The following is an 11,532-nucleotide window of genomic DNA, read 5'->3' on the forward strand; positions in this document are numbered from 1 at the left end:
AGATGTGAAGTGTACGGTGGTGAGGGCTAAACTAGATTGGTGGTGTAATTAAATTGGCCGACAGAGTTATGTGAAAGTTGAAATTAACCAAGGCATCCACTGCGTAAGAAAAGTGGAGAATGCATTATGTGTTTGGATTGGAGGCATTAATAATCGCTACCGACACTCGTCTCATCCAACTGCTTTCTGTCCCCCTACCTAGCAAACGGAAAAACGTATAGTTTCCTGGCTCATCACTATCATAACATCCCGTTCCCGTTCATAATTAATTCCTGAGATTATCATGCAAATTATCTCCATTCGAACTTCATTTAAAAAAAAAAAAAAAATCCATCCTATTAGAATTTGAATACAGATGTTGATCACGGATTTGAAATCTCATCTTAATGAAATATAATTAACAAGTACATTTTGGTTGTGGAAAAACAATACTTGATGTGCATAGATGGGCGCCTTTTTTTTTTTTTTTTTTTTTTTTGTGTTGGTGCATTGATGATTTTGGTTGTTAGAGCATATAATCCAAATTTCTTCCATTTTTTTACTAGTTCTTCAATATTTCTTGTTCCAAAAAAATTAAAATATATAATCCAATTTCGATGACTTTTATAAATTCAAACTTTTCAGAACAATTTTATGAGATTGTGGTTTAATTTAATGCATTAAATTAACGAAATTATATACGAAAAACAAATCTAATAAAGAAAATAGTTGATCAAGTGTAAAGCTAATAAACATATCATCATATTTATCTGTGTAGGATTTACAAATAAAAAATATATATATATATATATATATATATATAAAAGAATGTTACTAAATTTATTCATCAAAAAATTAATAAAAAAATTTATAACACATATTTAAATATTATTTGTTGATATATTTATATAATTTATGAAAAAATCAACTCTTGAATAGATAAATAAATTTAAAAAATAAATTAATTAAATATTATTACATTATTTATTATACAATTTAGTAAATAAATTTGGTAAATTAGACAACTAAAAATAAAATCAAAGAAGATTTAAAGTCTTTTTGTGAAGTGTGGATATCTATAGTCGCTTTGTAGAAATTAGAGCAACATATAAAAGGAAGTTAAAACTGCTTAATCTCTATTAAATTGGAAATCTACCAATTTAAATCTGTTTTTTTTTTTTTTCTTTGGGTCGTTTACATGAATATTTCTACCTTCGAATCAATTACATGGTTTCTAATTGTATATTTTACAGGTCTACTGGTAACTAATATACTTCTCCGTCTTATTGAAATGGAGCGGATATATCTTTTTAATTGACCTAAATTTGCAAGTGGAGGTACCTAAAATTTCTGTCATTAATAAAACTAAAACTAATGATAAAATAAAATTTTATTTGGATAATGATGTCTAGTTTGCAAACACTGAATTATTCATATCTCACTCTATTTGACTTCTAAAATAAAGAAAAATCTCACTATTTTTGTCTTCATGTCTATATCGCATGTCAAAAGCATTATTACAATTAAAAATAAGATTTTGATTTGTGACAAATGACAATTTAATTACATGGGAAAGGCAATGGGGACTGGAAGAAGAGTGCACAAAATGCAAACTGTTTTTGGGTGGTTTAGCGTTTAGCCTTTTAGAAAGTTGGCAATGGCTCAAAAATCTGATTAAAGTAATTGTTAAAAAGATCATTTTGTAAAGAATCTATATTCTGGGGATGAAGGGCCCAAGAAGGAGCTTGCCAAATTATGGACTGAGTTTCAGGTCAGGATCAGCAACCCAAATCCGCTATGCCCGTGCTCTCTGCTACATTTGGGCCCAAAATTTCCACTACGGCTTCCTCAATTACCAGTTATGGATGGCGTTAGACTGCTCTGCAAAATTTGGATAGTAGGGGTAAACACACAAATGCCCATGTGAGAGGCACAATGTAGAAAAATACCCACATTTCTCAATGGTTTAATGGTTCTATCCAATAAAATACCATTTATACCCCTTTTTACTACTTCAATGGTTTGAGGTCCTCTTTAACCTCTGTAAACAAATTGATCGCTTCACTCTTTTTCAAGCTTGCCCACATCCTTCAATTCTCTCCCCACCACCCCGAAGCTCAAGCCATGTTTGCAATCCTTCTCTATTTCTTCCAACTCGCCCAAGCTTCTGTTGATGATGACGGCATTAACCTCAATTAATATTTTTATTCAGTTGAATTTATTTTATGGGGTTTATGTTTAGGCGCATATCACACAGTGAGATTGTGATGGAAAGACCTTGATAATTTCATTGCTTTTCTTCTTCTTTTATTTTATTCTTTTTACCCCTGTTGCATGCAATCATTGGCGTCTCAAGCTAACAAAAAAATGCATGGTCTTTTCTCGACTTTGTGGACATGAGGCAAAACTATTGGAAATAATGTATGAATATATATGTAAATACATATGGATACAACATAATAATGTAAAATAAAATTACATAGATATTCAAAGAATTTAGAACTTGTATTTTCTTAATTGATCTGCTTTCTGGAAGTCTAACTGAGGTCTGTGTGATACCATAGTGTCCTTAAGACGTTTTACGTCCACCGGTACAGGAGTTTTGTGACGAACATCTCCCAAGATACAACGGTTGCAAGATCTTGGACACGGCACCTCCAAAACCTTCCCTTCGAACTTTTGCGTACCTTTACTTTACCACCGTCACTATTTTCTCTCTGTATTTTTCACGTAAACAATTCAAGAATTTTTCTCTGTATATTTTCCAAAATTGAAAGAACTTTAAATCATACGTGCAAGCAACCACTTCTCAAACAAAGACCTGTAAACCCTCAAAACTCAACCCCCCACATTCAAAAAATTCTTTCATTTTAAAAAAGATTAAAATTCTCATTTTTTCAACCAACCCAAAATCATTCACACAAGTGGGCCTGGGCCCAAACTTTAACAATCCCCGACATGAATGATTTAATTTCTAAAACAAACATAACTTTGGTGGTAAAACTCTACAATTGGAACCTGCATAGGATAGATAGATGTTACTCTTTAAACCTTCTCTTGTGAGACTACATCTTCTTTACTGACTTATGGTAGATGCGATATCTTTAAACTATTTCATCTTTTATGTAAATGACAACATAGCCCACACATGATTCCTTCCTGGCACACTTAAGTTCTCACTGTTGTGTTCATTTTGGCACTAAACACCTCTTTGATTCTGCGAGAGTTTCTTAAGAATTGCTCCCTTAACAATTCTCCTTTGAAGCGGCCACTCTTCTCTCTCACATAAGTGATTCCTATTCCCAATGTAATCAACATAACTATACATAGATTACCACATACACTTATAGGAATCATTAAAAACATACTTTATGCTTAACCTCTTTCTATCACTGTTTGTCATAGGAATGAACGGAGAATTAACCCCCCACAGTGATCCATACCAGTCTTTACAATTGCGTTATCCCAATGAACCTAGATCTTGGGATCTCCAGTCAATTAGATTGGGTTTCCATTGTATCAACTTTACTCACGGGCTTCAATCCTATTCCCCTCGATGATTTCTCAACTAGTTCTCTATTTAACCCTTTGATTAGCGGATCCGCAATGTTATCTTTTGACATTACATAGTCTATTGAGATAACTCTAGTTGAGATTAACTGTCTTATGGAATTATGTCTATGACGAATGTGTCTAGACTTTCATTATACATAATATTATGTGCCTTGCAAATTGCAGATTAACTATCACAATGTAAACTTATTGCTGGCACAGGTTTAGGCCACCTAGGAATGCCCTCTAAGAATTGGTGTAGCCATTCTGCCTTTTCACCACATTTATCCAATGCGATAAACTCAGATTTCATCATGGATCGAGCTATCACAGTTTGTTTTTGAAGACTTCTATGTCACGACTGCACCCGCTAATGTGAACACATAGCCACTAGTAGACATTGAGTTCTTAACATCTGATATCTAATTTGCATCACTGTATCCTTCTAATACAGTAGGATATCTTGTATAGTGCAGACCGTATTCATGAGTATATCGCAACTATCTTATTACTCTGACGATTCCTTTCCAATGATCTTCATTTGGATTACTCGTGTATCAACTCAGTCTACTTATAGCGTAGGCTAAGTCTGGTCTGGTGTAACTCATCAAGTACATCAGACTTCCAATCACCCTAGCGTATTCCAATTGAGATACACTTTCCTCTTTATTTTTGGATAAGTGTAAACTCAAATCTATCGGTGTTCTGGCTATACTAGTATCATTATTACTAAATTTAGCCAGTATTTTATCTACATAATGAGTTTGACTAAGAATGATTCCATTCGAAGTTCTTGTGATTTTCATATCTAAAATGACATCAGCAAGCCCCATATCTTTCATGTCAAATTTGGAATTTAACATGGCTTTTGTAGTTCGGACCATATTGTCATTACTACCTACTATAAGTATGTCATATACATACAAACATAGAATGACATATCCATTCTTTATATCTTTTACATAGATACATTTGTCACATTCATTTATTTTAAATCCATCTTTTAGCATAGCATTGTTAAATTTTTTGATGCCATTGCTTTGGAGCTTGTTTAAGTCCATATAAAGATTTTACCAATCTACAAACTTTCTTTTCTTATCCCGGAGCAGTGAAACCCTTAGGTTGCTATATATAGATCTCTTCATCTTGATCTCTATTAAGAAATACTGTTTTCACATCTATTTGATGTACTGCAAGATCCTGCAATGCAACGATTGTTAGTACCATCCTCATGGAATTTATCCTTGTTACTGGAGAATAAGTGTCAAAATAATCAAGGCCTTCTTTTTGCTTGTATCCCTTAATTACAAGCCTTGCCTTATATTTATCTATTATTCCATTTGCTTTCAACTTCCTTTTAAAGATCCATTTGTAACCCAAAGGTTTACAACCTGGAGGAAGATCTACTAATTTCCAAATGTGATTCTGTAAGATGGAATCAATCTCACTTTTTACAGCTTCTTTCCATAAATTCCCTTCAGGAGAATTTATAGTTTTTTGGAAGCTTTAAGGTTCACTTTCTAGCATATATGTAAGAAAATTCGGATCGTAGGATTTTTCGGTTCTTACTCTTTTGCTACGTCCAATCTCATCCTCAGTCTCATCTTCATTCTCTTGCTCTCGATCACTATTGTTATCATCATCACCGATAGCATCGTAAGCTCGTTTAGACGAAATCGATCCTTTTTCCACTTTATACGGAAAAATATGTTTGAAAAATAATGCATTTCTCGATTCCATTATTGTGTTCTTGTGAATATCAGAAATATCTGACCTATGTACAAGAAACCGATATGCACTACTATTCTGTGCATATTCTATGAAAATGCAATCAATAGTTTTGGGACCTATCTTCACCTTCTTAGGTGTAGGTACCACTACTTTATCTAGACACCCCCACACTTGTAAATATTTGTAGGAGGGTTATCTTCCCTTCCACAACTCATAGGGTGTCTTTACTTGATCTTTCAGGGACATCTTATTTAAAAGGTCATTCGCCGACAAAATGACTTACACCAAAACTTATCAGCATTGTATTAATCATTTCTTTCAAAGTTCTATTTTTCCGTTCAGCCACACCATTTAATTGTGGCGAATATGGTGGAGTAACTTCATGTATTATACCTTGTTGAGCATAATACTCTCCAAATGGAGTCACATACTCCCTACCATGATCATTTCTGATCACTTTAACTTTTTTGTTAAGTTGATTTTCAACTTCCGTTTTATAGAGAATAAATTTCTCTATAGCCTCATCCTTGCTCTTTAGTAGGTATACATAGCAATATTTCGTGCTATCATCAATAAAGGTGATAAAATATTTATTACCACCTCTAGTCGGTGCAAATTTTAAATCACATACATCACTATGTATTAAATCCAAAGGTTCATTATTTCAATCAATTGTTTAATATGATGACCTCGTTGATTTTACTTCCACACAAGCTTCACACTTATGACTGCAATCAATTTCAAACGTGGGAATATGATTTAAGTTAATTAACCTCCGCAGAGAATTAAAATTAACATGTCCTAGTCTACCATGCCACAAAATGGAAGACTCAAGCAAGTAAACAGAAGAAGTACCAGCTTTATTTATTTGTTTTGGCTTTACAATCATTCCATTGAGTTTAAATAAATCATTGACTACATAGCCTTTTCCCATAAATATCCCAAATTTGGACAAAAAAACATTTTCAAACTCAAACACTAAATGAAAACCATATTTGCTCAGCAACAATCCAGATACCAGATTCTTGCAAATGTCTGGAACATACTGTACATTATTCAGAGTCAATTCTTTCTCGCAATCATCTTCATGATTACTTTGCCCTCACCTTGGATTTCTGAGGTAGCGGAGTTCACCATGAACAATTTTTCCCCATTCTTCTTAAGATCGAAGGAAGTGAACATACTCCTATATGAACACACATGGTGGGCCGCACCAATATCTACACACCATTCTTTGGAATTGGATCCCACCAAGTTCACTTCAGAGATCACAGCACTAAGGTAAATGTCATCAACGTCTCGAGTGATCTCTTCCATCACCTGTGCTTGGTTCCTCTTTTTATATGGTAGCCTGCATTTCATAGCTCTATGATCCATCTTTTCACAGTTAAAGCACCTGCCTTGAAACTTGGCCTTTTTGAAGATTCCTCATTTAGGCCTCAACTTGGAAGCTTTTCCAGTTTTCTTTTTATTTTTGGATCTCTGACCATGCTCCACAACATTGGCCTTCAATCCGGCCTTCGAAGCTCTCTTATTAGACTTTCTACTGTCCTCTTCAATGCGAAGCTTGTCAATAAGAGCCTCCATATCCATCTCCTTTCTTTTGTGCTTCAGATAATTCCTGAAGTCACTCCAACTTGGAGGTAGCTTCTCAATCATACAAGCCACTTGTAAGGCTTCATTCATGATCATCCCTTCAGTAAGCATTTCCTAAATCAGCACTTGCAACTCATGTACTTGGTTTATTAATGGCTTCGTATCCACCATTATGTAGTCCATGGCTTGTAATAAACTTTTCGCACCTAGTATTCTCAATCTTGTACTTGCTGTCTAGTGTTTTCCACAGCTCCTTAGCTGACTTCGTGCCACAGTACACTCCGTACAGGGCATCAGAAAGGTCATTCAGGACATAATTCTGACATAGTTAATCGGAATTATTACATGCATCCACTGCCATGAGTGTCTCCCCATCACTCTCTTCATTACTGGGTGGCGTATCTTCAGTCAAGTACTTCGCAAATCCTAGAGCGGTAAGGTAAAATAGCATTTTCTGCTATCATCTCTTGAAGTTTGCTCCATTAAACTTCTTAGGCTTCTCTGCATGACTTGCAGAAGGAGATATCTGAATCCCAGAAGTCTGAGTAGGCACAGTCCTATTGTCTTCACTTGCCATTTCTGTACTATCACAAAACAGATATCAATTAGTTGTTATTTTTTTTCACAACAAACTAATTATAAGCAATTTCCAAAAGGAAAACACACAAAAATGTGATTTTTAGGATTTCTGAATACACTATAAAAATTATTGTATACACCCAAAAATACTGTTCACATGTCACTATTCACTGACATGTGGCACTATGCTGACGTGGCATGCTGCCACATGGAACTCCTGACGTGGCATGCTGCCACATCATCATCCTACTCACGTGGCACGTTACCATGTCATCACAGCTGATGTGGCATACGCCATATGGCCAATAAGGCTGACGTGGCGCACGGCCACGTCATCAATGGGCTGACGTGTTAACGCCATGTGGAGACAGGGCTTCCGACCTTGTCCGACACGTTTCACCGCCAGAGGCTGACACGTGTCACTTATATCAGGTCGACACATGGCATATCTAGAAGGCGACATGTGGCGCTCTGTGAGACCGACATGTGTCACCTGTAATAGGTCGACACATGTCTGCACTCATTGTGTAACACGTGGCTTAACATCTAGTCGACACATGACCTAGCCATGGGATGCCACGTCACCTTGCCACTGTGCGCTATTTGTCAACATTTTGTCTCAACATGTGGTGATTTCTCGTCGCGACACATGACGAGCCCAATTGCAATCGAGCCGTTTCACTTGGGCCTCTATATTAGGCTGAACAGTAGCCTATCCTAACTGCGGGCTAGGCTGTGAGACTGGGCCAGGTCCAACAGAATTTAAAATTTTGGCCTACTGATGCAGATTCTTACCTAAACTCGTTTTTTTGACCCATTAACCCGAATTTTGACTCGTCTTTAACCTCTAGCTGGGTTTTCTCGATCCGTTTTACTGGTAAATGGGTTTTTCAGACCTGGTTGGTCAAAATCTATTGTTCCAGCGATCAAAAATTGTAAAAAATTCACCAAAATGTTTAGAAATTCATGGGCAAATCAATTTTGGAAACAATTTTAATTTTAAAATAAAATTTAATAAGTGCCTAAAAAAAATTTTCAAACCTCACGGGTTTGATGATTTTTTTTTTCTTCATCAAAAACCAAAGCACACAGACAAAAAATAACATATATACGAAATAGAAACATGGCATGTATCTGTTTGGGTAAATCAATTTTGATTAAAAATATAAATATATAAATATATTATATACATGCCCAAACATAAAACAGTACATGGGTATGAACCCTTTTTTTTTTTTTTTCAATGAGAAACGCATAGTAAACACAAAAATAAAATTTCCACATATATATATATATATAAAATCAGTAAAACGTCTTAAGATTGTTGGAAATAATGTATGAATATATATGTAAATACATATGGATACAATATAATAATGTAAAATAAAATTACATAGATATTCAGAGAATTTAGAACCTGTATTTCCTTAATTGATCTGCTTTCTGGAAATCTAACCGAGGTCTGTGTGATACCACATTGTCCTTAAGACGTTTTACGTCCACTGGTGCAGGAGTTTTGTGACGAACATCTCCAAGGATACAACAGTTGCAAGATCTTGGACACGGCACCTCTAAAACCTTCCCTTCGAACTTTTGCGTACCTTTACTTTACCACCATCACTATTTTCTCTCTGTATTTTTCACGTAAAGAACTCAAGAATTTTTCTCTGTATATTTTCCAAAACTGAAAGAACGTTAAATCATACGTGCAAGCAACCATGTCTCAAACAAAGAGTTGTAAACCCTCAAAACTCAACCCCCCACGTTCAAAAAATTCTTTCATTTTAAAAAAGATTAAAATTCTCATTTTTTCAACCAACCTACGATCATTCACACAAGTGGGCCTGGGCCCAAACTCTAATAATCCCCGACATGAATGATTTGATTTCTAAAACAAACATGACTTTGGTGGTAAAGCTCTACAATTGGAACCTGCATAGGATAGGTAGACGTTACTCTTTGAATCTTCCCTTGTGAGACTACATCTTCTTTATTGATTTATGGTAGACGCGATATCTTTGAACTATTTAATCATTTGTGTAAATGACAACATAGCCCACGCATGATTCCTTCCTGGTACACTTCAGTTCTCACTGTTGTGTTCATTTTTGCCTCGAACACCTCCCTGGTTCTGCGAGAGTTTCTAAAGAATTGTCCCTTTTACAATTCTCCTTTGAAGCGGCCACTCTTCTCTCTCACATAGGTGATTCCTATTACTATTGTAATCAGCATGACTATGCATAGATTACCAGACACTCCCTTATAGGAACGATTAAAAGCACACTCATTGCTTAACCTTTATTTCTATCACTATTTATTCATAGAAATGGGTAGAGGACTAACCCCCACAGTGATCCATACCAGTCTTTACAATTGTATTGTCCCATTGAACCTAGATCTTGGGATCTCAAGTCAATTAGGTTGGGTTTCCATCGTATCGACTTTACTCACAGGCTTCAATCTCATTCCCTTCGACGATTTCTCAATTAGTTCTCTATTTAACCCTTTGGTTAGCGAATTCGCAATGTTATCTTTTGACTTTACATAGTTTATTGAGATAGCTCCAGTTGAGATTAACTGTCTTATGGAATTATGTTTACGACGAATGTGTCTACACTTTCCATTATACATAATATTCTTTGCCCTGCTAATCACAGATTGACCATTACAATGTAAACTTATTGCTGGCACAGGTTTAGGCCACCTAGGAATGCCCTCTAAGAATTGGCATAGCCATTCTGCCTCTTCACCATATTTATCTAATGCGATAAACTCATATTCCATCGTGGATTGAGCTATCATAGTTTGTTTTAAGCATTTCCACGTTATGGCTGCACCCGCTAATGTGAACACATAGCCACTAGTGGATTTTGAATCCTTTATATTTGATATCCAATTTCCATCACTATATCCTTCTAATATAGCAAGATATCTTGTATAATGCAGTCCGTATTCACGAGTATATCATAAGTACCTCAGTACTCTAACGATTCCTTTCCAATGATCATCATTTGGATTACTCGTATATCTACTCAGTCTACTTATAGCGTAGGCTAAGTCTGATCTGGTGCAACTCATCAAGTACATCAGACTTCCAATCAGTCTACTGTATCCCACTTGAGATACACTTTTCCTTTTATTTTTGGATAAGTATAAACTCAAATCTATGGGTGTTCTAGCTATACTAGTATCATTATTACTAAATTTAGCCAGTATTTTATCTACATAATGAGTTTGACTAAGAATGATTCCATTCGAAGTCCTCATAATTTTCATACCTAAAATGATATCAGCAAGCCCCATATCTTTCATGTCAAATTTGGAATTTAACATGGCTTTTGTAGTTCGGACCATATTGTCGTCACTACCTACTATGAGTATGTCATCTACATACAAATATAGAATGACATATCCATTCTCTGTATGTTTTACATAGATACGTTTGTCACATTCATTTATTTTAAATCCTCTTTTAGCATGGCATTATCAAATTTTTGATGCCATTGCTTTGGAGCTTGTTTAACTCCATACAAGGACTTCACCAATCTACAGATTTTCTTTTCTTGTCCTGGAGCGGAGAAGCCCTCAGGTTGTTCCATGTAGATCTTTTCATCAAGATCTCCATTTAGAAAGACTGTTTTCACATCCATTTGATATACTTCAAAATCCTGCAATACAGTGATCGCCAGTACCATCCTTATGAAATTTATCCTCGTTACTGGAGAATAAGTGTCAAAATAATAAAGGCCTTCTTTTTGCTTGTATCCCTTAATTACAAGCCTTGCCTTGTATTTATCTATTGTTCCATATGCTTTTATCTTCCTTTTAAAGATCCATTTGTAACTTAAATGTTTATAACCTGGAGGAAGATCTGCTAATTCCCAAGTGTGATTCTGTAAGATGGAATCAATCTCACTTTTTACAGCTTCTTTCCATAAATTTCCTTTAGGAGAATTTACAGCTTCGTAGAAACTTTGAGGTTCACTTTCTAGCATATAACTAAGAAAATCCGGACCGTAGGATTTTTCGGTTCTTACTATTTTGCTACGTCTAATCTCATCCTCAGTCTCATCTTCATTCTCTTGCTCTCCATCA

The sequence above is a fragment of the Ziziphus jujuba genome, chromosome 5 (assembly GCF_031755915.1).
Source record: "Ziziphus jujuba cultivar Dongzao chromosome 5, ASM3175591v1".
NCBI classification, from domain to species: Eukaryota; Viridiplantae; Streptophyta; class Magnoliopsida; order Rosales; family Rhamnaceae; genus Ziziphus; species Ziziphus jujuba.